Consider the following 5185-nt stretch of genomic DNA (forward strand, 5'->3'; position numbering starts at 1 on the left):
AAGGAATAAAAATGATACTATCTTAATGCTATTTAATTATATTAGATAAAGTTATGTTTCCAGGGAAGTAGAAAACTGACTGGTGTGGTTCATTCAACAAAACAGTTTTGAATTTTGATATAATAAGAAATCTAGAGTAAGAAGTCTGGTATGGCAATTCCAGAATGCCATACAGACCCAGGACCATTCTCTTTTCCCTGGTCATCACCTGAGCATGTACTATTCCCTCTCAGCCTCCAAGGTGGCTGCTCCTTCTCGAGGTATCCTTCCTGTGGTCCGGTTGGAAAGTGGAGGAAAGAGTGAAGGGGAAAGGGAAAAGCCATCGGAGGTCCCCTTCACTCTAAATACACATAAGAAAGAAATGCAGAATCGATATTGAGTAGGCAACTATCAGTGTTTGCTAGAGACTTCTCCATTTAATCTCTATGTCCCTTGTCATAGCTCCCGTAACTATGGTCTCTATTTCTTTCTGTTCTTGTAGATTGCCTTAAAAGTATTTTTCAACCCTTTTGCGAATTTTTAAAAATCTACCTCAAAAGAAATCTAAGCAATCATGACTTTAATTTGTTAAAGCTCCTCTATACTTGTTCTATGAATGCCAAAATCTTTTCACATTTCTCCGAGGGACTAATGAACAGATTTTAAAAGTGTCCTTTAGCTACTCGAATTATCTTTGTTATGGGACCGGATTTTGTATCTCGATCCTTTCCTTTCATGTTTTCCCAAATGTGTGGTTGGGAGCACTGCACATAGCTGGGGCATTTCAGTTGGCAGGCTGTTCTAAATCCAGAATGATAGCCTTGCAGCCCAGTCCCCACTCCCCCAACCCATGCATCCTGCATCCCCGAGCTTATGCACAGACACCTGAGGTCCATGCTCTTTTCCTATATATGACAGTTTCTGCAGTTCAGGGCCACTTGTACGCAGGATTGGAGAGTGAAGAAAGAATAGATTTAGGAAAGCTAATACTAATATATTTGGGAAATGCTATATCTGATTTCGCTTTCAGAACATAGATTCATGTTCTCTTTGATAGCTGGGATCTTTTTTGATCAAACTCTTTCAGAAATAAATTAGAGGTAATTCTACTTAGGAAATCAGCAGCAAACTGAAAAGAAAAAAGTAGACATTGGCAAGCCCCAGCGAAGGCATTTAGGATGACAGCCAGACTCTGAAAGTGCTTGAGCCCCACTGGCAGTTAACTTTGGTATAAATTACTGGGTAGCTAGCTCAGGCAGCACCTCTCCTCAACCAAATTTGCACCATCTCATCACTTGATATAATTTGTTTTTATAAAGAAGTAGTAGCAATGGAGAAGAAAATGTAAGAGTTTGATGAACTCTCTTTTGCGAGTAGAAATTATGCTTTCCAATAAATAAGGACCTATCACATTTTGAAATCACTTTTACTTTAGCTCGTCACCTATGTATTGTGTTCAGTTGCAACGTGCTTACAAACACGAACGTGACAAGGGTTGATCTATGCAGTTAAAGAATAAAATCTTTGTGTGCTGGGTTTCTGCTTTGCCATTTTTTTGGTCTATTTCAAAGTGTCTCACGACAATCTGTTCTGACAACATCATTCTGAATGAACGCCTAAGTGTTTTGCCAGCAATTTAAGGTTTACGTGAAACAATCAACCTAATACAGCTTTGGCTTTTTATTTCGAAAGAAAGAAACTTTTAATAAGCTTAAGTTGAGAAGCTATAAAACTCGATAATAGCAGTGACTTAAAAATATATATCAGTTCTCCGCTATGTATCAACATAATGCAGGAGGGAGAAGGTGGGGGAAGTGGGAAAAGGCCAGACAGATGGGAGGAGGAGAGGAAACAGCAGATTTATGGACCAGTGAGAACAGAGAGGAGGTCAATAGGTTGGGAAGAGCAAAATTATTTTGGTTACAGGATGCTGTCTCCTGGGGCTGAATCATGTATTAGTAGCTCCTTCTGAAGCATTAATTCATTAGCATCTGTTCACACATCTTTAATTATTCTTGATTCTTAAATGCAGTAGATAGTCATAGTAGCCCACTGTGGGGCTACTTTTTTAGATGGTATTAGGGTAACTAGGGGAATTATATTAAAGAGGCAGCACCTAGACTCTTTTTTAAAAAACGAAACTACGGATTTAATTAGATTTTGTTAGTCTTCCCTCTAATACTCTTTTCTGGCCCATGACTCAATCCAGGATGCCACATTGCAGTTAGTTCCTATGTCTCCATATTTTCCCCCAGTCTGGGATAGTTTGTCTGTCTTTGTCTTCCAGAACCCTGTTACTTTTGAAGTGTATTTTCCAGAATGTCCTGCAATTTGGATTTATCTAATGTTTTTTCATGAATAGATTAAATTTGTGAATTTTTGGCAAGAGCACCACGGAGATGATGTACCCTTCTTAGTGTACTGTGTTGGAGGTACATGATGTCCATATGTCTGCTAACCCAACTTGGCTAAGGTGGTATCTGCTAGGTCTTTGCATTTTGAAATTACTAATTTTTTTGTAACTAATAAATATCTTGGGGAGGATCATTTGAGACTAGGCAAATATTGTGTTTCTCCTCAAAGTTTTGCCCATTAGTTTTTAGCATTCACTGGTAGACATTGCCTGTGATAATTTTTTTTCTTTTTATTGATTTTTGAGATGAAAAGAGAAACATCAATATGAAAGACACATTGATTGATTGCCTTCCATATTCGCCCTGACTAAGGATTGATACGCAAGTTAGGTACGTGCCCTGACCGGGAATTGAACCCGTGACCTTCACATGCACAGGATGATGCTCCAACCAAGTGAACCACATCGGCCAGGGCTGCCTACATCAATTTTTACTGTGGTATATATTTTCTATTCCCATCATTTCTACATTTATTAATTGTAAGAGCTCTCCTCTCTCGTTTATTTATTTATTCAATTATGTATTTATGTCATTATGGACTCAGTGATGTTTATTGTATTCTATTTGTTATAGTCCAATCTATCATTACTTATTTTATTGCTCAACTTTTTCCAGATTTAGACATTGGGAGCTCTTTCAGTTGGGCTCCTGTGACCTTTTGACATGGTCCAGTCTATTTTTGTATATTTCCTTACTTTCTGATGCCACAAGTTGCTCCAGGCTCATCTTATATTGTCCCTGCTCATCTTTGGAATAGACTACACTGGCAAGGAGTTCTCGCCCTTATATAGGAAAATGACATTTAGAAACAAAGATCTGATCTCCAGGAGAGTTCGTGATTGCTGGGATGTCATTGATTCTACACTCCGTCAGTGGTCCATGCTTTTACCAGTACAGTATCATGCTGTCTTGATTCATGAGGCTTAACATTAAGTCTTGCAATTGTGTAGTGAAGATTCCAACTTTGTTTTCAAAAATTATTTTAGCTGTTCTAATTGCTTTTCCTTTACATGTAAGTTTTAGAGTCAACTTGTCATTATCTACAAAATAAACTGCTGGGATTTTCATTGGGTTTGCATAGATCGATTTAGAGTGAATCGACATGTTAACAATATTGAGTCTTCCAGATTCTTATGTTTTTAAAACTCTGATTTCTATACAAGATTCAAGCTCATGCATGGAAAGTTATTTAAGGAAGCTGAGGTCAGGAAGTAAATCTAAGTACTAAAAAGAGATCATAATGTTAGGTAAACCAAGAGTTGGGTAAGAAGCAGTTCACAGATTCATTTTTAACTAGATTTTGTTTCTCCTAAGTCAATAGTGGGTAGAGTAAAAGAACAAAAAATGATTTCCATATGGTAACAAAGTAAGGGGATTAATAGCAGAATTTATCTCTTTTAATGACCTTGATAACACCCATACCAGGTGTCCTGCCAAATCTGAAATACTGCAAAAATATTCTTCATTCACGGAACTATAACATTGCTTTTTTTGCTTTGTAAACATGGAAAATATGCCTCCTGTATCTTTTCATTTTTATACTCTCCCTATATATTTTTTTGGAGGGGAAAAAACCCAGGATAAGAAAACAAATTAGTAAAGTTATTTTCCACCATGAATTCATGATTTGTGTAACCACCTTGGATTTTATTTATCACAGGGACTTTAGAATAATCGTTCCCAATGCGTCCATTGTGGTTTGGAAACTAAAGAAGACTAGCATATGGTTTTTTAAAGCCTGTTTATCTGTTTGAGATTTTCAAAAATTAATATGTTCACTGACAGTTTCTTTTAACTTCATCTTATTATACACAGGTGGAAAGGATGCTTGATGGGGAGAATATAAGTAGGTTTTTGTGATGGTTTAGAAATTAGTCATATAAGATCCTATAAACTCAGAAAAGTTTAACTATGAAATTCTATGAAGGGATAAACTGATACACTCACTTCCAAAAGCCCATGTTTCCAGTGATGACTTTGTGGAGACGTTTCTGATGAAACAAGGAGGAAAGAGTGAAGGGTGACGCACAAATTCCTGCAGGAGTGACTGCGGTGGGTCTTGAGAAGACAGTCACGCTGTGAGGTACAGTGAGTGACACAGCGGAGGAATCCTTTTCTATTTTATAGCCTTAGTTGCTACCATGATCCACACAGAAAAGTTGGACATAAGGAAGGGTAAGAACATAGGAGGTGCAGCGCTTCAAGGCCAATAAGCCTTATTCTTTGATGTCATCTCTTTTCCACAGTTTGGTGTGACTCAGTCCTAGATCTGCAGGAGCCACAGGCAGTAATCCCAGGGAGCTGACAGATGACATGGTGACTAAGACTTGTAGTTTTTGCCTGGAATTTTACTGCCTGGTAGTAATATTCACACCTTGAATTCTTGACCTCCTGGACACTATAAAAATAGTGTCTTCTCTACTCATCTCTCTGGGGTGTGTTCACAGGAGGCTGGAGGTTGTATTTGAGGACAGTGGTGGTGGAAGGAATGTAAAGCTGCCGTCTTGGCTCCCTGTAGCAGTAGAGCCCACAGATGGACACTCCTAAAGTCCTCTGCTCACTCTTGGCTGCAGACACCCCTTACATTGTACGAGAGGGCATGGTTTTGCTTTTTGATGTCATCATTAGAAAGTTAGAAGTATACCTACCCCAAGCATCCCATTCTTCCTGGAACCCATGCAATTTAATATCTTATATCTTAGAGTAGAAAGTGCCTCATGATGCCTTTTAATGCATTTGCTCCAAGTTATGAAGTTTCATAATTTTTAAAATGACTTTATTGATTCTAAAAT

Source organism: Miniopterus natalensis, chromosome 3 (assembly GCF_054644295.1).
Source record: "Miniopterus natalensis isolate mMinNat1 chromosome 3, mMinNat1.hap1, whole genome shotgun sequence".
Taxonomy (NCBI): domain Eukaryota; kingdom Metazoa; phylum Chordata; class Mammalia; order Chiroptera; family Miniopteridae; genus Miniopterus; species Miniopterus natalensis.